Raw genomic sequence first — 22,903 nt, 5'->3', positions numbered from 1 at the left:
ACAATGACAATTCCACTGACCCAATCGGAGTAATCCACTGGGTAGATTAATTCTGCTTGCTCCATTTTCTGTATATCTGTTTGGACTGCCTTGCCGTAGTTGGGATTCATGCGGTATGGACCTTTAATCACAGGGTCTGCATGGGGATATAAGTCGATGCTATGCTCCATGAAATCAGCGGGCACCCCCTTCAGATCCTTGTAGGACCAAGCAAAGACATCCACAAATTCTTTAAAAAGGTCGGTGACTGCAGCTAGAAGATAGTCATGTTCCCATACCCAAGTGGCTAACTTCAAATGTCTGGGTTGGTCCTCACTTCCAATGTTGAGATACCGCCAGTTCCGTGCCTCATCAACAGGGGCAATGCATTGGGATGTTGAGGTACTTGGTTCACCCATTCTCAGTCCTGTATGTGCTGGAGTATCTTCAAGGGGAAAGTCCCCCTCCACTTCTCTCAACCAAGATGAGGGGTAAGTAACTGGGGGGTTCTCAGGCATTGACTGAGATGTAGAATCAGTAGATGTTGCAGATGTTGTGTGCCTTCGATGCCTCAATGACTGTTTTAGCATGCCCCGGTAAGGTAAGCCTTCCACCTCATAAGTGGTTTCCGGAAGGTCTTGAATTGAAGGGTGGTCGGCTTCTGATAAGAAAAGGTCAAGCAAAGTGAGATCGGCCATGTCCTCATCTCTGTATCCGGTATGCACCCTGGGTCCGCCCAAGACCTTAAGCTGTCGGTGGTGATTCTCCTCAAGTTCAGCAATGTCTATGCCACTTTCGTCTAAATCACTATCATCATCAATCTCGTCTTCATTAGTGTTCCTATTTTCTCTATCACCACCATTGCACTTAGCAGCACCATGGTTGTACACCGTAGTACCATGGTTGTGCACCGTAATACCATGATTGTTCTCTGAAGTACCATTGGTGGGTTGTGCCCTACTAGCCTCGTCCTTAGTAGATCCTTCATTGTATCCTATAGTATTGTCAGCATCATTTTGACCAATGTCCTCCATGTCGGCCACTGGACGATCCTCAATGTTTACTACAGTACCATCATTGTCCGCAGTACGATCTGTGGTGTCCACTGTAGTACCCCTAGTGACCATTCTCTTATACATGTGTGGACTATTGCAAAGTCCAAAGGGCATCCTTTCGTAAACTAGTTCAGCCAGACCCTGTCGTTCTGGGTGGATTTCTGATACTGCAAGTAGCTGTTCTTCTTGATCTTCTTGTTGGCATAGTTCCACCATGTTGACCGCTAATGAGCCCAGGGCTCCCATCCAATCCAAAATGACAGCCTCCTCATCTTCTTGATCAGCCCGATCCAACAAGTAGGTCAAACTTTCAAATCCTTCTAGGGTTGTCTCCTCATTGATACCTTGGTCACCACCCCTGGGCCAGTCCCCATAGGCCCAATGCTCCTCTTCGACTCCGGCTTGTTCTTCAAAATCCTCCTCTCCTAGTTCTATTGGTATGTGCCTTGCCTGCCCTGCAATCGAACTTCATCAGTTGACCAATCCTGAATGGCTTTTGAAGACTGCAACCATGGCCGACCAAGAAGTAGAGGGTAAGTTTGTTCATTTTCGGTCATATCAAGGACAACAAAATTGGAGAGAAAAGTTACTCCGCCAATCTTCATGTGAACACCTTTGACTGCACCCATTGGTTTTACTCTGCGTTGATCAGCCATGCGTACCTGAAAGTGAACATCACTTGTCAACTTCAACCCTAGTTTTTGGAGTGTACCTTTTGGCATAATGTTCACAGCCGCCCCACCATCGAGGAAGACGTCCTTCAGCTCCACTCCATGGATCTCCACGGTGAGCTTGGGACTTTGTTCACAAGTGAGGGCAGCGTAGGCAGAGAAGTGGTCCGGTGTAGACCCATGCTGAGCCGGTAATGTCTCTGGTGGTGGCCCACTCGGAGTAGATCCCTTGTGTCGACCTCCTGGGAGGCGATTCAGAAATGTAATAGTCTGATGCTTGATTTGGGGGGACAATAGGCAAAGTTGTCGTAGAGTGAGGTTGGGTTTGAAACTCATAAGATCTTCAAACAAGGAGTAGTGGTGGACACTAGCATTAGCCTTTTGTAACTTCATCCTCCTAGCCTCTGGTCGAGGGTCGAAGCTTACACGAGGATGTGGATGTAGGTCTGAACTGTGAGTCATTGTCTCCAGTGGTTTCTCTTCCATTACTCCTTTCCCTTTTTCCTGGGCAGAACTAGATCTTGTCCCCATAGCCTCTTCTCTGTTGAGTGCTGTTGAGGACAAAGTGGGAGGACCTACTCGTGCTTCCTTATCCCGGTACTGTCCGAGGGTTGTCACTTCTGTTGCAAACCTCACAGTTCTGGACTTGCGGGATGGAAGCTGAGGTGTGCTACCTTCATCTTCAGAACTTGTTTGAAGATCTCTCGTGACACCCTTTACTACCTCCTGATACCTCAAAGGCATAGAGTGATCCCCCGAGGATGAGGCACTCCCAGAGTTAATGGTTGACCTTAATGGTTGTGGGCCCTTTCGAGTTTGTTTCTGAATCACTATCAGAAGCCAGCATGGGTGGTCTATTCCTGGGCGTACTGTGTACCTTGGAGGAGGAGAATGACCTCGGTGGGAGAACACTTGTCGAACTCATTGGTGCTGAGGTCTCCGGTGCTGAGTCACCCTTACATTTGTCACCCTTTGTATGTGACCGTGTCACAGCGCCCAACACTGTGCCAATCAAATGGGGATTGTTGCCCTCCCCCGCCACTACTACATCAATCATATTCACTTGGGATGCGGGTTCCACTCTTCTATTGGGACAATCTCTGGTGTAGTGGTCATTTGTGTTGCACTGTGTACAAGAGGGTCCCCCGAACGGCTGTGTACAATCATCTTGGTAGTGGCCGTACTCGCCACATCTGTAACACATGATGGGTCTTCTAAAGTTTGTACCCCTGCCTGCAACTCCACGTCCACCTCTGAAACCACCCCTTCGACCGCATTGATAAGAGGGTCCATAGCCACCTCCTGACATAGGTGGTTGGTACGGGGCATAGTATGGCTGAGGATAGAAATAAGGGGAACCAATTGAATTGGGGGCAGGAGCTTGGAGCAAAGGGGGAGTCGGAAGCAATGGAGGTGGCATGACAGGAGGAGAAGGTGGCTCAGATGCTCGTGCAAGAGGGGGAGCAGGAGATACTTCTGCTGGACCAGAAGTTATGGTGGGTACCGTTCTGTTGACTGCAGCAACCAGAGGTTCCCCCGAGGTATACTCTGGAAGAAGCTTCCTTAATCCTTTGAGGTACCTACACTCAGAGGCATCATGTCCATGGATCTCACAAAATGTACAAAATGAGGTAGAAGTAGGTACCTTTCGCTTGGAGGGGCACTCCCAGTAACCATGGTTAGAACCCTTGCATTCGGTGCACCAAAGGCCACTTCGAATTTGGGCCTCAAAGGACGATTGGCCATCCACCTTTATTCTATCTTTCAGGCCTTCTTTGATTTCTTCTAACTCCTTCTTGAGTTGCTGCCATGCGGATGATCCCTCCTCTCTTGGGAGTTGGTTGGTCGTATTCGTTGATGAGGCAAAGCTTAACTGTGACCGTTCCATCTTGACAGCTTCTTTTAGGAAGTCTTGAAGTGAGGCATGTTCAGGGAGTTTATCCACCAACCTTATAGCAATGGAAGGGGGTAATGCTTTCAAAAACCATCCCTTCATAACAACATCATTAGGTGGCACAGACATCTTTGCCGCCAAGACCCTCATCCTTGTGTACATCTCAGAGATGCTTTCTCCAGGCTTCATGGTGTCAGTGGACAACTCTTGGACAATCATGTGTTCGAATTTTTCCAACTTGAAAGTGCGTAAGAATTCCTCCCTTAGGTCTGTCCACGTCTGGAAGTGGTCCGGAGGAAATTGACTGTACCATACATCCGCTGCATCCTCCAATGACGAAGGAAAGATGTGAAGGAACGCATGCTCATTCTCCACACCTTTAGCTTTACATGCTGTGAGGAACTTCCTCACATGAGCTTCCGCATCCTCATGGAGGTGGCCTTTGAACTTTTGTGTCTTCACGTGGACCTTGTTGAGTAGCTCAAGAAGTCTAGCTCTGTCTGGGGGACTGAGAACGGCCATCCCCACCCGAGAGGTTGGAGAAGATGCAAGAGTTGGAGGGAGTCCCGATGGGGCTGTAATGAGTGTTGGTGTTCCCAAGAAGGAGACCACCCCGACAACTCCTCCTGTGGAGGACCACAATGGGGAAGTCACTACTGATGTAGTCATAGAGGGAGTGTACCCAGATGGTAGCGCGTAAGTGGGGGGTCTCGGTGTTGCAGAGGGAAAGGGTGAGAACATGGAAGATGTGGGGGTGAAAGAGGATGGGAGAGCATTTGGGAAAGAGAGGGACGGAGCTGAAGTCATGGATGAGTAGGCAGAAGGGAAGGAAGGAGGTGGTGGAAAAGGCAACACCGGTGTGGATGGAAAGGGAGATGAAACCATCGTGGCAGGTAAAGGCATGGCCGGAGCAAAAGTACCCCCCAATGGAATAGATGTAGAAGAAGGATTAGCTAGGAGCCCGTAGGAGCCCGGAGCTATGCATAACAGATGAGGTCGCAGCTTGTCCACAAGAGGTTGAGGCAGGAGCAGATGGAGTCACCACTCCGGTAGAAGAGGTGGTTGATGAAGACATCGTTGCAGGAAGAGATGAGGGGCTTCCTTGACCTTGATGAGTCCCTGAGGAGCCCTCGTCCTTAGTACCCTCTTCTTTCACCTATTCTCCGCTTTGCACTTCTTCCTCTCCGGAGTCCGGATCTGACCACCAGGGTCCCTGTTGATCCAAGTCAATGAGAGTGTCGATGAAGTTACTTGCTCTGGCTACTGCTCCAGTGGGCTCACTTTGTGCTCGAGTTGAGGGCTTCGCAAACTTACGTCGCACATAATGCTTCTTGTTCCTAGTTTGGTCTGCCGGAAGTCTTTTCTCCACTCTCCTCAAGTACCTCCTAGTTCTCTCACTAGCTCCTTCAAAGGTTTCAGAACTACTCGGCATAAGACTCTCTCTAGGACCCTAGATCACGACTTCTCTCGTGCTACTCAATACCAGCAGTGTCCCACCGTGATCGCCATAAACTGTTTGAGGGGAGGGGTTCCTATCCTTCCGGAGGTGTTACCGGAGGCCAAAGGCCACTGGCGTGAGAAGCATGAGTTGTGCAATGCTCTAATGCAATGGATCGTGCAGAGCGCACCGTGCAGTAGTGTGCGAGTGTCGTATGCTATACTGCAGTGAACGACGACGTACGAGTGCACTATGCTAAGTGACAATCACTGGTGAACTCCACAACATGAGCAAAATAAGAAAATTCTACACTGGTGAACAATCCCCATATCCGGAAGAGACAAGAGAGATGAGAAAGTGACCGAGTTGGCCAATGTACATATCACTGGACGTGTCCCCAGGTCACAAGTCGCAAGTCACAAGAATACACAAGTCGCAAATCACCAGAATACACAGGTCTATCCCCATAGTAGACAAAGGGTACACACAAGTCTCTCACATTCGCTCCTTGGCGAGCTCGTAGCTCAAGCCTCTATCTCTCCTCACTCTCCTCTCTTTCGCTTCCCTGCCGAATGCCGAATGCCTCCTTTTCTCTCTCCCTTCTCCTTCATCCTCATCCCCCGCCTTGGAGGGTCCCTTCTTCGCTGAGAATCTCCCCTCTTTCTTCCCATTGGTCATTCTCTTATCTCCTTAGCTGTTGAGGATAGCCGTTGCGCCGCTGGCTCTCTTGATGGCTTCGGCGACTTCCTGACTCCCTGACTCGCCAGCCTGATGGTATAAATTCTCCATGTGCAGGTGAGTTGGTTCACCGCACCACTGCACCACTGTATCACTGAACCGCTGTGTAATATAAATACTCCTGACTGCTCCATGTGCTAAGCTCACTCTCCATGTGCGCAGCTCTTGATGAGATCACTTTGGACACGGTACTCCTGGTTGACCTGTGTCGACCTGTGGTTGACCTGTGTCGACCTGTGGTTAACATGTGTCGACCTGTGGTTGACAGCCTCGGACAGTACTCCTGGATGAACCCGTGTGATCGCGTGGCTAACTTGTGTTGACACATGGTCAACATGTGGTCAACAGATGTCGTCATGTGGTCAACGCCTGTCGACAGGTGGTTGTGTGATAAGGTAACAGCTCTCCAAATGTGCCAAGAGGAAATGCTAGCCAAAATCTCCCAAGAGGTGTCCACTGAAGCATGAGATGATCCAATGGCTTTTGGATCAGTGGTGAGGACACTCCAGACTAGGGAGTTGATTTTTGTTTCACATGGATTGAGAGCGGTGTTTCTGTCAGGTATTTGGATGTGAGGTAGGTGTGGGCATGTGTCCTGGACAACAATTTTCTCCTGTGCTGGAGAGTATAAGGAGGAAACTCCTTTTCTAGAGTTCATCCAAACTAGACTTGGCATCTAGGGTTGTGGTGGTCAACGAGGTGTTATTGGCCACTACTTGGTTTGTTTGCTCATGCTGGTGGTGCTCCAGGGACAGTATAAGCCATCTCAAGAGGCCTATTAGAAACTTTTGTTGGAGTAGACTTGATGGGACAGCGAATGTCATAGCTAGGGCGGCTTGGGAGACCCTCATACTCCCCACTGGGGAAGGGGGTCTTAATATCGTCGACCCAGACTTGCAATGCAGTGCCCTGCTTTGTAAGATAGTGGTTAGAGATTTAATGCTTGGAAGGAGCCTTGGAAGGATTTTTCCATACGCAGCATATAGACATGCACTCCCCACCTCGGGAGGAGAGTGGATGGACAGCATTAGATGGATTTTTACTTCAGCCTCGCTTAGACCTCCCTTCTCTCCTCGTATGGCTGCCATTTTGAAAGCTTGGGATAGTTTTAGAAGTACACTTCGGAGAGTGCCACCCTCCTCTCGCGAAGAAATTGATAGGCAGCCCGTTATGTGGAATGAAAGCATACTTGATGAGCATGGCAGACCACTAGGCACTTGAGACTATATGCATTGGTTCAGATGGAAGAGAGGCCATGCATCCACTGTGGGATCTTGGAAAGCTTTCAGGAAGCTTCCAGAAATTGGAGAGTTTATTAGTTGGTCATCTCAGAGGGAGTGTAGAGAGGATTCAACAAATTGATGCAGCCATTCCAATGGAGTGGATGGATATAAATGATATGCCCCTTACGGATTCCACTTGGTTGGGCGCTTTCACTGGGACGGGTATTCTTATTCAGATTATTGCTTTGCGGGATGTACATGAGGATGCCTTGGTTTTTAATGTTTAGACTGGAGGGAGGCTACATATGTCTTCTGATGATATTCTTCAGGGGGTTCCCTTCCAGCCGGTCAGGATGTAGGTTTTATGGAGCAGGGCATATATTCACAGTGGTACCTAGATCTTGCTGAAGAGTGAGAGTGGATTGATGAAAGGCACCGAGAGAAGAGCATCCCCTTCTCTCGTTACACGGTTAGAAATGCGAGGAGATTTCAGCTTAGTTGTAGAGGTTGGAGGCCCTCTAGATCTCCTCATTGGGACAGCTTTCACATTTCTACAGATGTGCAGAAAAACTTCTGGAGGAGACTTTTAAAATCCCTCAGAAATAGAAAAATCATTCTCTTCTTTTGGCTTTCTATTCATGGAGGGATTGCGGTGAACCTGTGGAGGTCTAGGTTTGGGGCTAACCTTGCATGTCCTCGTTGCCATTTTGCGATTGAGACAGTTCAACATTATCTTTGGGGGTGCAGACAAGCAAGGACAATCTGGAAGGGTGTTGCGAGGATTTTATGTATTTTCCATACTTCACCCTTCTTCATGACTTAGGATTCAGTGGCTTGGCTTTCTCCTACGGGGCCTCATGTCTTTTTCGATGGACATGATTTAGATGGGGATTTTTTGGTTCGTCGACACTTAGTAGAGTCATGTTCCCTACAAGATGTTGCTTTTACTCCTTTTGGAGCTGCACATGATTCAGTAGACATATCATGGGATTCTGGCTAGTATTGCAGCTTGGCATATTTGGAGAGATGGATGTACAGAGGCATTGGATGGATCCTAGGTTCACCCCTCTCAGACATTGGCCAGTATTTGGAATGATACTATACATACCTTGATGGCCATCTGGGCGAGTATGCGGGGGTCATCGAGAGCAGCTTTTGTTAGGAGGAATACTTTCTTCAGAGTTTGGAGGGGATCTCCTTTCTTCTCTGATCTTGTCTCAGGGTTGACCTGGCATTTTCAGCCTCATCCTTGGTTATTTGCTAGCACTTTTTTAGCTTTGATTTCTCTCATGTTTTTATTGACATGATGTACTTTAGCATTGCGCTTGCTTTGCGGTTTTCATTCATACAATAAAAGGAAAAAACATTAGTGCAATAGAAAAGCAAGAAAAGGAAGCCTAACCAAGCTGGCCCTATTGGGATTAAGTTTGCTGCTCAAAGGATCTGTTTTGGCAACAAACTATGAGCCTTTCCTTTGAGGTGAGAGTTGGGAAGACTACCGTCTAAAATTGGAGCACTGTGTGGCATAGAGAGGTGCCTTGCTAAGAATAATTCTGCTATCCAGATTCCTTTACAGAGCAAATATCTTCACTTGCTGTGTGGAGAAAAAAAATGGCTTCAACTAATTGTGGCACATTGGAAACCTGTCCTTCTTTGGTGTATATGTAGAAAAGGGGTCGGGGCAGATTAAAGGAAGAGGATAGAGTTGGCAGAAGGGTGAGAGAGGAAGGGGGAGAAGGAGTGAGAAGGGAGGGAAGGTAGAGGGAGATGAAGAAAGAGAAAAGAGAGAAAGAAAGAAAGAAAGGTATATTAACGTCTCCAGAAGCCCTCGCGGGACCATGAGACAAAGCACACACATCAAAAGGGTAAACACCAAACATCAGTTATACATCGAGAGTCTCTTCGGAGTGCATATACCACTTCCAAAATTATTATAGATAAGATACATTATACTAGGTGAGATAGTCAGCGTGTATCACATCAGTTTAAGATTGAGAGTCCTTGGGTTTGGATTTAAAATCTTTGATAAGTGTTTTTCCATCTCTGTAGACAGCCGATTTCCCTTCTTTGCATGCGTCCTTCACTTTGTTCAATTCTATGGACTTCATCTTGAGCTGAATCGGTGTGAGCTCTTCTAATATCCATACCTTGGTGCCTCTCAACTTATTTGTTTGCATGAAAATCTTGATTCTTGCTTTCTTATCAATGAGTACCACTTAGCTTGTGTCCCAATAGGAGCCACAATGGTTATATCCTTTAAGTCACACTCAATCTGAGGGGTTGCTGCTATGATACTATCAATTTTCTCTGCTAGGCTCCCTTCATGCCAATCTTCAGGTAATCCTCCAATGCATAGAAATCGACCATTAGGTTGTTTGCACGCTGGGACATACACGTTCAGGATTCCAATCCTGAACTCTCCTAGCCTAACTCCCATCCAAACTGCCCATCCTGGGATAAGCTCGCCCTGATCGTAGACCTCTGGAGCCAAGGTTTGTGAGACCGAGATGCAGACCCCTTTGCTCCGTCCTACTGTAGGAGATCACTCCTCTGGACCTCATCCCCGGGAGAAGATGGTGACGTTGTCTAATGTCTGCTATTGAGAACATATGCTCCTGGATCAAAAGAATGTCCACTGTCTGCCCTACCACTGCCCTCTACAACTCCTGTCGGAGTATCAGGTATTGCGGTTGACTACGAGCACGGTCGTGGAGCTCGTGCACATTCTAACTCACTATGGTCCAGCTCATGAGGACGGGGGTGTAGAGAACAAGGCTCTCCAGTGAGTGGGTGCCTGTTCCAGAAAGACTGCCTTATGTGACTTTGCCGGGGGTTTGGAGGGTTAATAGTCTATGTCTGTGCGACGACGTACTAGGGTGGATACTGGCTCAATGCCGATCTTCCGTGCCCACTTCATCATGAAGGAGACTTCCACCCCAAACCACTCCGCACTTGTCGTCCCGTGTGGGGATAAGGCCAACAATGTGCCTCCCCAATGCCTAATCCTAAAGTTAGAACAGAGCTTTATGTACCTATTGTTTGTCCTTTGGGGAGACCAAGAGATCACCTTCAAAATCCCTATCCATTTGTCAAACAAAACCATCACTTACTAGCAAGAGAAAGAAGAGGGGAAAAAGGAAGGGGATGGAGGTGGGCCCACAAAATAAAAATAAAAACAAAGACAATTAAATAAACAAGAAAATGACAGCCATTGGCTTCTTGAAGCTGTTTGCACATTGAGCGGGCACAATGGAATGAGAACAACAATCAAAGGCAAGGACCTAAAAATAGGCAAAAATAGGAGGCTTCAATGTGGGTACCATTAGAGTAGTCAGTAACTTCGCCCACCTATTCTTGGGTTTCCACTTTGCGGCAGCAAGAGATGAGCAGTGGACTATAGATCTCTTTGACCTCATATTGAAGGTCTAGATGATGGAGATGGAGGAGTGGGTGGGACGGAGAGGTGGGGAACTGTGGCTAGCACATAGTTACAGTGCCACCTTATGATTGCTTTTGCTAATGAAAGAAGTGTTGCAATCATTTAGAGAGAGGAAGAAGCTTAGCCAAGTGACGCATTGGCCCCCAAAGTGATTGTAGTTTGGGATGGCAATGATCTATTTAGAGAGGAGCAAGAAGCTCAGCCACGTGTTGCACTGGTTGGGAGTCGTGACCTCTTTCCTGATGTCTTGAACCTCAAGGTGTGCCTAGAGCCAATGATACCCGTACAAGCTTCCAGGCATAGGAAGGCCTTGTTCTCCACCTTCCCATCGTTTCCATGAGTTGGATGCTAGTGAGTTGGAATGTGAACAGTTTCCACAATTAGACGCGTCAACAACCGCAACACTTGGTCTTACGGCTTCCTTCCTAGTGACTAACTATTAAATACTCCATAATAGTCTACTTGGGATATTCGATCCCACACATAATCTGGGAGAGACTTAACATCATTCCCATTCATCCTGTCCTTTGGACTTAGCTTAGCCTATTCTATGAGTGCCATTCCCACACCCTCATAGGAGGTTGTGAGAATGACATGGCCTTGCACAGCATGTGGTAGCATGACCATATCCTTGACAAGCATTACAAATTGCCCAACAAAACTATGATAATTTAAACTTGGACACTATCTATGTAGATGTCCAATTTCATTACATTTGTAACACCTCCTCGTGTCTTGAGCTCCAGGATGGAACTCCAATGTATACAAGGCCCAATCTGTGTGAACCTCCTTTAAAACTCCCTACGGGGGGGACGAGGGTGGGGGAGGATGTGGTGGAGGAAGGTTAGGAGGGGGGGAGGGCTGGAAGAAGGGGCATCAGCCATCAAGGCAACAGGAGCTCTGAAATCTTGCTATTGTGTAGGTACCTAAGTACCCTAGACCCCTGCCGTTGGGGGGCCTGTTGGCACGTCAAAGAAAATCTCATCCTCCAGAGTTTGGGAGCAGCCCCCTGGGGCACCCTACGACTACTTACCCTTCTAGGAAGCTTCCTTCCCATGCCACGGACTCTAGCTCGAAGTGACTGTGGTTCCTCAAAGTCTTCCTACTAGGCTTCTTGCACTCCACCTTGTTCCAAGTTCCCTCGGAAGGCTTAACCCAGGGAGTCTGGGACTCCATCCGCCAACCCGCTGCATGCTTGGCTCACTCATGGTGGCGAGCTGTGCTCTGCTCTTGGGGAGATGGAGAAGGTGCCCTTCCCAGATGCTTGAGGCCTTAAAGCCCTATCGATGCAAACATGTTCAAGATAAGATAGACACTTTCAGCCTTTTTCGATAGCCCTTGGATCAAATCGGCACCCTGCCCTACCATGCTTTCAAGGAGACCTTTGATTCAAGACTGCTGCCCTCTCTCATTTTTGGATAGGCCTCATTCCAAAGGAGGAGTTAGAGCTAACACTAGGATTGGTGACCAATCACCCACTTGGACATAGCCTACAAGATCTTGAGTCGGGGGCGCAACCCTCGAGGAGTACATTGTTCCTTCTACCATCTCCTAACCATCAAACGATCACCATGAGACCTCATCTAGTGTTGAAACTAGGATGTCCAGTGCTCACACCATGGCTTCTCCTCATAATGGGGGCCTTACAAAAGGGCACTATGGAACATTGATGGTTACATATGAGAGGTGGGCATTGCACATATACCAACACATGGGGTATACTATCTTCTTGAGGAGGGTCTCAATGCCATATTGTATATGAGGTGGATGACAATGTTAGAGGAGACAAGATGGGATAGCTTTTTGAGATTGGATACTATCTCAAAGCCTATTACCTTGCTTGTCACTACAATCTCAGAAGATTGGGATGCTTTGGTTAGAGCCCTCACTATGTTATACTATGCAACATCTAGCATGGCCTCCAATTAGAGTCTCCCACCTTACACAAGGATCCCATGGGAAACCACTCACCCTCAACATGTATTGTGATAGAGGATCACAATAATGGGGAGGTTGGGTCATTCAGCCACCACAGCCGCTAGAGGGGTTATGCACAATCTAGCTATGGCTATAGGAGGGCTACTCGCATCCAAATATGCACAATCTCACCTTTGGCTATGGGAGGGCTTCCATAGCCATGTTTGGTGATACATGATCACAATAGTGCGTATGTGGGCCATGAGCCACAGCCAGCTAGAGGGGTTATGTACAATCTCAGCTATGTCTATGGAGGGCTTCCCCCTAAAAAAGGTGCAGTGGGATCCTAGAGAATGGTCTTGGCTTGCCTAGAGAGTGGATTCCCTAGACAATGGTCTTGTCTTGACTAGATAGGAAAACCTAGATATGGATATTGGAGGGATTCCCCCTAAAAAAGGTGCATTGGGACCCTGGTGAGTGGTCTTGGCTTGACTAGGTAGGGCAATGTGTGCAGGACCATTCTCATGCACCACTTGTCACATTGCTGATGACTCCAACTAGCGGGTTCTACTCGGACCCCATTGTGTAAGCGGCATTGGCTTGAGTAAAAGATACCACGCATAGTTCTCTCCAAGTTCTGGTCATGACTTTGGACCAATCAGTGAACACGGAATTATCCTACTTGTTCTAGCTAGTGTTGCATGGAGGACTCCACATAGGTCCTTGGCTTAAGTAGATGACGAGGGATGACACATGTCACTGCTGCATGGTACGACTACGAGAGAGATATCACACCGTTATGGAGTTTCCCTTTAGCTTTGTAGTGTTGATCATCTCATGATTGTAATGCATAAGGTGAATGTTCACTTGGGGGATGATAGCTTGGATAATGGAGGGGGCACACATTCCAAATAGATGCGCAAGGCTGCTGCTGAAAGAAAGTATTTTTGGGAGAACGACATGCCACCTCTAGGTAGTTTTGCGATACAAAGAGAAAATTTGACCTATTGCTACCATTGTTAGTGTATATGTGGAAATCATATATGCCTTGCACTCAACCTAGGAGCAAGGTTCCAAGGGCTTCAAGAAGACTGTAGGGCATCATCAAACATATATTCAAGTCTTGGCCTACGGGTATGCTCTACATTCTCATGGATCAAGGGATCTATTGCTTTTATAGTCCACTGAATTTGTTGGTTGTAGACTCCAATGAATTGGTTGTTGGCACTTGTTCTTGGGCTCCCTAATCTTGTATCAACTATCAATCATAAGATAGAAGGTTTTTTTTGTTGGGACATTTGTGATCGAGGGCTTGCTCTAAGGTGCGTGTGTGCATCTAGTAGCAGTCACATGTTTGTGACATGGAATATTGGAAGTTGGCAACATGGCCTCTTCATGTCAGGCTACAAATTGTTCAATCGATTCTGGTAGCTTATAAGTTCTATTTGCCTCTCATGATGTTAAGCAAGACTGAATTGTCTTCTTTTATGTCCACTGTTTTGGAAACGTTTTCGTGGTTGAAACATGGCAGGAAGAGTTTGAGATTACTCTCATTACAGCATCTCTATTCACAAAAAATGCACTGGCGATTAAATATCCTTAACATTCAAGTGCATATCCTTGTTCACAAAGGAAAGATGATGCTGCATTTTCTACAAGATTCTCAACCTTGGGCTGCAATGATACGTCGTTTTTAATTACAGCTCAACACTCCTGCTTTTGGATGTTGGCAGCCTACACAATGGGATTTTATTTTGGGGTCAGTGGTGGAAGGCAAAATTAAAGGTTGCCCTTTTGTTTCTAGCATGATGCTGGATTAGAAGCATATCCTCTCTCATTTGGAATGGAATGGACGAGATTCTTTACGAGGCAACTCTCTCAGAGCAAAGAGTATACATTGGACTAGAGTTTTTGTCCCTCCGTTGCTAGTACACGAACCTCGCTGCTCGTATTTCCTCAGTTTAAAAGGCATCCATTCAGTGGCAGATGTTATTCAAGATGATGGGTTTCCTCTTTCTTTTCCATTGGCTGCTGCAAAATTTGACCTTGGTATGCATTACAGATCCATTTGGTGGAAAGTTATAGCTATGCTTTAGCTTTTTCAGCCCATTCCACCTTTGGAGCTTCAAGAACGTCTTAATGATTGGATTATTACCTCTCCAAGATCATTCTTGAAACCTTTATGGCTATCACATATTACTGTCTCTTCATTATATAAGATCCTTTTACCCCCACCATGGGTTTCTCATAAGCTCAATCAGCTTTGGTGAATGAATAACACAGCAAAGTGGAGGCACAAAAGATTGAGACAGATTTGGCATTCTAAAATGCCACTTCTTGTAGGCTCTAGAAAACCCTTAAGCCCCTTAGTTGCCACATCATGTTCTTCCCATTTCTCTCCTTGTTCATATTTTCTTCCCTCTTCCGTCCTGATTTTTGCTTAAGCTTGTTCTCCCTCGTTTCTACACCATTTACTCAGCCTTTTCAGCTATAGTTTCCCCTTGATAGGGCACACCTCTGGCGCAGAGGAATTAGAGAAATATCCTCTCTGCTGCCGGTGCCGACACTTACTCTACCTAGTGACCTCACGTCATCTCCCTGCTGGAGACAATTTCGCCCAGCCTTCCTAGCTGCTGCTGTTGGGCAACCATTTGAGGAAGATGCTGATGAATTTTGTGGATGAGGAGAAATCAACCAAAAACCAATCGGTCTTGCTTAAGCTGTCCTGGGTGACATTGCGCCATTTTGCGTTTGTCCTTGCTGGTGGCCCTGGGCTGGAATACAAGCTTCAATTTGGCTTCAAAAGCTCTCTCAAATTTGCTTCAAGGTGTTTGAATTGGGGTCTCCACTTTTTTCGACAGTTTTGGATAGTTTTGGTGATTTTATGCTTGATGCAAGCTTCAATTTGGCTTCAAAAGCTCTCTCAAATTTGCTTCAAGGTGTTTGAATTGGGGTCTCCACTTTTTTCGACTACAGTTTTGGACAGTTTTGGTGATTGGATGCTTGATGCAAGCTTGAAAGAGTGTTGAGAATGATTTACTGTCAGTAAACTTTTAGTTAGTTATGTTTATTCAAAATGCCTAGCTCTTGTTGCTCTCTAATGCTTCATGTGTGAAAGCAAAAGGAAAGAAGATGAAAGAAGCACCTAGATATGTCAATAGAAAAGTGACAAAGTTTGTGAAGAAAAAGCCATATTATTATTTTGATGCAAAAAGACTAGGATTCTCTGATTTCATTGCTTGCAATATGCACTTGTATGGTTGAGATTTATAGCCATTTGTAAGAGAGCAGACACTATCTGATCATAAAGGTAATACCCTGGCTACCTTCAAAATAGAGAAATTCAATGGCCAAGGCTTCCATACTTAGCGAACGAAATTTAAATTTGTGCTTATGAAGGAGAATTTGTGGGATTTAGTTAAGCCTGGGAATCAATAATCACAAGAGGGTGAATTCACCACTACCAAAGGAAAGGAGAAGGCAAGTGACTCTATGCAATTATTGCTTTAGGTTTGGGAGATGATTATGTGCATGATATTGTTGATTTGGAATCTCCTTATGAGGTTTGGCATAAGTTAGATGTGCTATTTGGTGCTAGATCTCATAAATCTAAATTGACTTTGAAGATTAAGTTCTTTGCATTTAAGATGAATGGACACTCTATTGCAGCTCATGTCAATACTATGAGGAGTCTTATGACACAATTAGCCTCAGTCAACTCTCCAGTCATTGAAGATGATGCAATGGCTATGCTCTCGAAGAGTATGCCCTAGGATTTTGACTATGTTGTGACTCCTTTTTTGAAGAATCTTTCCCAACCATCATAGAGAGCATCATCATTACTCTAGAGAGAAAGAAAACTTCAAGGAAGGTAGAAGATCAAACTCAAGCACTTACAGTGAAGTTCTCATCAAAAGGCAAGTACAAGGCATGCAAGCATTGTGGAAAGATGTTGGAGTAGCATGGAGACAAGATGGAGATACCAAGATGATGAAAAGATAGATTATTCATGAGAGATATGCACAATATATAGGCACAAGTTACATCCAAGAGTGACATCATATGTGAGCTCAAGAGAGCATCTAGATCCACAAATCTCTCCCAGCATCTCTCAATCAGGTCCATGATTCTCTCAATCACACCTACTAGAACCTTCTACCACCTAACCTGGTCACACTAACTACCATGTGGTGACACACAAACTCACACAAACCTTGCACCCCTTGGTACACCTCATTACATCAACTTGTCCTTCATTCCCCCCTACAAATTGATGACCTCATCCCTCAGCAGTAGTACATGGGATGCTCCATGGCTTGCCCACCATCATGTGGCAACACACATGGCCCCAACCTATGATTCACTCCTAGGACTCCTGGTTTACAACTGGAGGATTGGACAATGACTATGCATGGGAAATACCCATAGGTCTGACAAGGAAATAACTCACATAAGACTAACAATCATTTAAGGATGGACTATCCATGGCAGAGTACCATTATTTGACACACACAAAACACTTTATTTCATTCATTTTATGCATATAGCAAGGGCAGAGTACCCTAGTATGTTGAACCTAAATTTTTGATATGGGGAACAATCCCCCCTTGATGAAATATCTTGTCCTTTTCCTCCTCTTCCAAGCTACCATAGTGTGAGGTACATTGTCATTGGAGAGGTTCTTGATGTAGCCCTTCTTCACTCTTCCTTTTTGAATTTCATCAATGTAGATCATCAAGCAATCTTTCTTCTTGTGATTCTCCATAATTCCCTTGGAATGTCCAATCTTCTTGTACTTTTGTTCATGTTGTAACTTAAGGAAAATATTCATGGAGAAGAGGGTCTTACCACTTGTCATTGCAAGGGTAGTGTCTACTCTTGTACAATGAGTACTTCTTAACACAAAAATCCCCTCAGATGATGACTATTTCTTTGCATACATACACTTTGAAAATATGCCAAACTGAAATATCAGTCAACCATCCAACTTTCCAAGACTTATGGCTTAATGAAAAATGATCAAACACAGTCAAAATACAGTAAACTGATCTTCAGAAGTAAAAGCCCCAAGTTGACTGGTCAACTATCAAAGTCCAAAGATATGAAGGAAAGGCTTGCAGACACAGACCGAATCTGGAGGATGAAATTTAACCAGCAACAAGCAGCTTTGAGAGGGCTTTCTAGCGCAAATGAAAGCCTGATTTGTAGGCAAGATCCAGTAGCAAAGAAAGGCAGAATAGATGCGCAGGTCGACAGAGAGAACAACAATAGATCTGGCCGAAAATTCATCAAATGCGCCTTGAATACTGAAGCATATGAGCTCAGAATTCATGAGCACATACTATTGCTAAAGCAAAGCTAGAAGCAAATGTCGACATGTGCCCCACAGATGAAGAATTTTGTGAAGAGGTCGTAGGTAGAGAAGTCGCAATGGTGGGCAGCAGGGGCGAATTGTTGGAGAGTGCTCTGGGCTCAAAGGTCGCCTATATGAGAGCTATCTCTGGCCAGGAGGGCTTGGAGAAATGTCGCCCTAAGTGTGTGTATGAAGCTTGACAAGATCAGCACGAATTGGGGAAGAAGAAGATGAGGAAGAATGTGAGTTTAGTAGGGATGATGCCATGTGGCAGCATGACCTAGCTAGGATTCCCGGGCTATGGTGTGGTTTCCATGGCTTTGATACCACATGTTGGAGTAGCATGGAGACAAGATGGAGATACCAAGATGATGAAGAAGATAGATTATTCATGAGAGATATGCCCAATATATAGGCACAAGTTACATTCAAGAGTGACATCATATGTGAACTCACGAGAGCATCTAGATCCACAAATTTCTCCAGTATCTCTCAATCATGTCCATGATTCTCTCAATCACACCTACTAGAACCTTCTACCACCTAACCTAGTCACACTAACCACCATGCGGTGACACAAACACTCACACAAACCTTGTACCCCTTGGTAAACCTCATTACATCAATTTGTCCTTCAAAAGACCAGTCATCTTGAAAACGATTGCTATAGGATCAATCCATGCACTTTTTGTGGCAAAAACAATCATGCTGAAAAGTTTTGCAATGAGAAGAAGAAAGACAAAGCAAATATGGTTGAAGAAAGAACTCCATCAACAAAAGAAGAAACAAATTTTGTGATAGATAAAGATAAAGACTGGGCCTTCTAAAGTCCAACATCTTTGAACTTTTGTTAGCAATCGGTCATGTAGTCAATTTTGAGGTTCTCTGCCTAGAGTAGTACTCCAAAAAGAATGTTATGGTTACCTATTTTAGTATGATATGTGTTTGCCTCCATGGTACCTCTTGCAGACATGAAAAACTAGGTCCACACAAGGCCTAAGATTAATCAGTGTACATGCAAGGGAGATAACCATTAGGGGGGGTCTATCCCATTTTTTGTAAACCTTGACTCTTGGGCACCCTTGCTAGCATGTGATCCTAGCCATAGATTTATCCTTGACCACCATGAGATGGCATGTGAAACTATGTACCTAGATGTATCCTTGGCATAGCTTAAGGCAAACCCTTGAGGGGGGGTATGTCGGGACATTTGTGATCAAGGGCTTGCTCTAAGGTGCATGTGTACATCTAGTAGCAGTCACCCGCCCTTTTATCTAGATGGCTGCCCTTTTGTCTCCTGCCTGCTTCTTGACTGGAAGCATGTCTGGAATGGAATGGTCCGGCAGTCTTTGCCTAGGAAGTCTTTGAGAGCTGAAAGCATTCATTGGTCGAAAGTCTTTCAGCCTCCCTTGGCTTTACAGGAACCTCGACGTTCCTACTTTGTCTCGTTTAAAGGCATCACCTCGGTTGCTGATGTTATTGATGATGATGGTACTGTGCTCCCTTTTTCTCTGGCAGCCACCAGATATGGATTGGGCTCTCATTATCGTCCTTTGTGGCAACAAATTACTTCTATGCTTTCGCCTTTTGTTCCGATTCCTCCTTTGGAACTCCAGGACTGGCTAGAAGATTGGACTTTGACTTCTCCAGGGTCCTCTTCTCGTCCTTTGAGACTATCTCAGATTACTGTGCCTACATTTTATAATATCCTTTTGCCTCAACCTTGGGTTTCAGAGAGGTGTGATTTTGTTTGGCGAATGCATCGCCCAGCCAAGTGGTGGAGGAAAGATTACAGCAACTTTGAGCCTATAAAGTACCGCTTCGGCAACAAGTTTTCTTTTGGCGAGTGCTTTTGGGAGTGTATCGGATAGCTATTGGCTCATCGACACATTGTTTCTGCACTTTGCCACAGATGTTCTGCTTCTTCGGAGACTGTGCCTCACTTGTTTTGGCATTGTCCGTGCTCTCGTGAGTTTTTTGATCTACTTCGACAGTGCCTGCAACCGAGATTCCCATCTGTTCTATTTGGGAAGTTCTTCTGGCTATTTGGGTTTCATCCATCCAGACCGGACTTTCATGTTTTCTTCATTTGGGTTCGCCACTGGGCACTATGGACTTTATGGACATATAGGAATTGTAAAGTCTTTAGTGATCCTACTTTCTCTCTGTTTGGCTTTTTCAGGCATTCTCTGCAACAATCTTTCCTTGGTTGCTTGCAGACCCGCTACATAGATCATGAGGTCTTTTTGGCATATACTGAAATTTTCAGTTGGTGTAATTGTAGCACCTTGTTTTGAGGTTGCTACTCATGTAATATAATCAATCAAAGATTTCACCCCAGAAAAAAGTGTGTAGTGAAGCACACTTAGTGCTCTCTAGGACAATGACACAGGTGATGATGCAGTAGAAGGCGCCCTCTTCAGGAGGTACCAATGATTTAGGAAGTCCCTATGATGTAGGGCTGATTGCCTTTGATGTAGGAAAGGTGCCTATAATCTAGGCCACCCTCTCTCCCACTCTATAAATGAGAGTCTTCTCTCCCACAATCAATAGAAAACACTTCTGGATTCTTCTTGTGTTCTTTTTTTTTTTTTTGCAAAAAAGAGACATCTATTAAGTATTAAAGAAAACTGTTAGAGCAAGCTCCATACGGGAATATGGGATACACCATGCAATGCACGAAAAGATCAAGAGCCAAAAAGAAAGGATTGGGGCTGATAGTGCCATCTCAATCCAGTAGCAACCTCCGAGAAAAAGAGAGAACCCCTCCAAACTCGAAGAAATACAGTCCTCCTAGAAGAGCCTGCCCGTGAAGGGCCCTGCATGCTAGCCCATATGGCTATCAAAGTGTGAACTGTGTCACTCCAAATACCCGTGAACACCTGTGATGGGTGTATCTGGGTGTCATCCAAGGCCTCTGTGCATCTGGCTCTCCAAATGTGCCAAGAGGAAATGCTAGCCAAAATCTCCCAAGAGGTATCCACTGAAACATGTGAAGCTCTGAAAGGAATATGTGGTACATCCTGAAGAGAGCAGGTCTCTATCTCTTGCCGGCGGATCGAGAGTGCCCAAGAAGAAGGCTCACCCTCATAAAACACCCGGGGCCCAGTAAGGGATAACCATGCGACCAAGCCCCAAGTCATGAAGAAAGGGGAAGTATGAAAAATGTTGAGTATCCGAGCAACTCCTTTCCAAACAATTCTCGCTTGATTGCAGTCCCAAAGGCAATGTTGCACTGACTCCCTTGCAAAATGATAGCAAGGGAAAGTGGGATCAGCCCCAAATCATGATCTCCACAGGTTCACTGCAATCCCTCCATGAATAGAAAGCCAAAAGAAAAGAGTGATCTTTCTATTTATGAGGGATTTCTAGAGCCTCCTCCAGAAATTCCTACGCAAATCTGCGATGATGAAGAAGCTATCCCAATGGGGGGCTCTGGAGGGAATCCAACCTCTACTGCTCAGCTGAAATCTCCTGGCATTACCAACCGTGAAACGAAAGAAGGGAATCCCCCTCTCTCGGTGCCCATGATTAGGCAACACCATAGTACCTATCCACATGTCGGGGGACCCTATGGAGCCGTCGAATCACAGGACCATCATGATTGGCCACATTATGGCCAAGATCTATGCATCAGTTTTGGAAAGCTGTATATAAATGACCATGCCGAGATGACAGGACTCAGAGCCAGAGGGCAGGCTGGATTTCGCAGGGATCATTCGACACTTGACCACATCCTCACACTCAGGGCACTGGTAGAGGAGGCGAAGGTCACGAAGGCAACGGCTTTATTGTTGCTTCGTGGACTTCAGGAAGGCATTTGACACAGTTCCGCGATTCAGATTGTTTCAGAGGATTCGCCAGATGGGCTTCAGTGGAGAGATACAGTGGGCTATCATGGCTTTGTATGAGAGGGTCACTGGTCGGGTTCGGACACGTGAGGGGCTCTCAGAGGAGGTATGCAGCACGATTGGGGTGAAGCAGGGTTGCCCGCTCTCTCCTACTCTCTTTGGATTATATATTGATGAGCTAGAGATGTTTATACAGATGACAGGCGGTGTGGGCTCTACTCTCTCAGGATCCTCCATTCCTATCCTCCTATATGCGGACGATGTGGTTCTCATTTCCTCTACTGCTCAGGGCCTCCAGGCACATATTGAGGCACTCCACAGGTTTTGTCAGGACAGGGGGTTGACCGTAAACCTTGGCGAGACCAAGGTTATGGTTTTCAACACCTCTGATCGTATTTACAGCACGGATGAGTTTTGCTTCACATATGACGGACAGCCCATTGAGCTTGTTAGAGAGTACACTTATTTGGGGGCAGTTTTCAGGGGACCGGTTTTCACCATGACATATGCAGCACGAGATAGGATTAGTAAAGGGTATGCTTCGTTGGCTCATCTTGAGCGTCAGTGTTTTCAGTCCCACTTTCAGCATCCCGATACGAAATCCTTGCTTTTTGATACATTGGTGAGACCAGCTGCGATGTATGCAGCTCCTTTCTGGGCAGGAGACCTCGGCGCTGCAGATTGGAGAGAGGTTACAGATCATCATGTTCTCTTGGCTCATTAGGGCCAAGGCTACAGTTCCGCACGAGATCATGCTAGCAGAGTTTGGAGCTACTCCCCTTGCATTGGATGCAGCGTTTCAGTCGGTCATGTATTTGCATAGGGTTAGGGAGTTTGGAGACTCAGAGCTCGGTTGCCATGGTTAGCACTTGCATCTTCTATGGAGTTGGCACGATCTGGGGCCCGATACTGCTGGTACTTCAGACTCACTAGGTGGCTCACATCTCTTGGACTAGACATGGATAGACTGCCTCCCTTCCGATACAGCATAGATGCCCCTCATCTCGAGTTGACTCGCCACGAGCTTAGCCAGGTCATGAGAGCAGACTTGTTGCAGCTTCATACGTATCGCACTTGGATTTATCCCACGCAGCTTCCGACGAAGATGGCCACATATCGTGACCACTTCCTTCGGATCTCAGAGGATGGATTTGTCATTCCACCAGGCTATACAGGTATCCACATGTCCCACTCACTGAGGATTGCCCTTGGCCAGCTTAGAGTCTCTTCGCATCAGCTCGAGATAGAGGCTGGTAGGATGCGACGCATGGAGGATGGACGGCGACCAGGCCGAGAGACCAGGATCTGCCCTTGTTGCACCATGGGAGAGGTGGAGTCAGAGGAG

The 22,903-nt window shown here is 46.1% G+C and overlaps 1 protein-coding gene across 1 annotated transcript in view; it reads left to right on the top strand.

Moving 5' to 3' along the window:
- The window catches only part of LOC147902242 (uncharacterized), an 88,588-nt gene that overhangs the window by 12,723 nt on the left and 52,962 nt on the right, over positions 1-22,903 (top strand). The gene's annotated exons all lie outside the window — the stretch shown is intronic.

Source organism: Dipteris shenzhenensis, chromosome 5 (assembly GCF_047967505.1).
Source record: "Dipteris shenzhenensis isolate YYH24624 ecotype China chromosome 5, Dip_SZ_1.0, whole genome shotgun sequence".
NCBI classification, from domain to species: Eukaryota; Viridiplantae; Streptophyta; class Polypodiopsida; order Gleicheniales; family Dipteridaceae; genus Dipteris; species Dipteris shenzhenensis.
This window is presented reverse-complemented; position numbering and strand designations above follow the sequence as displayed.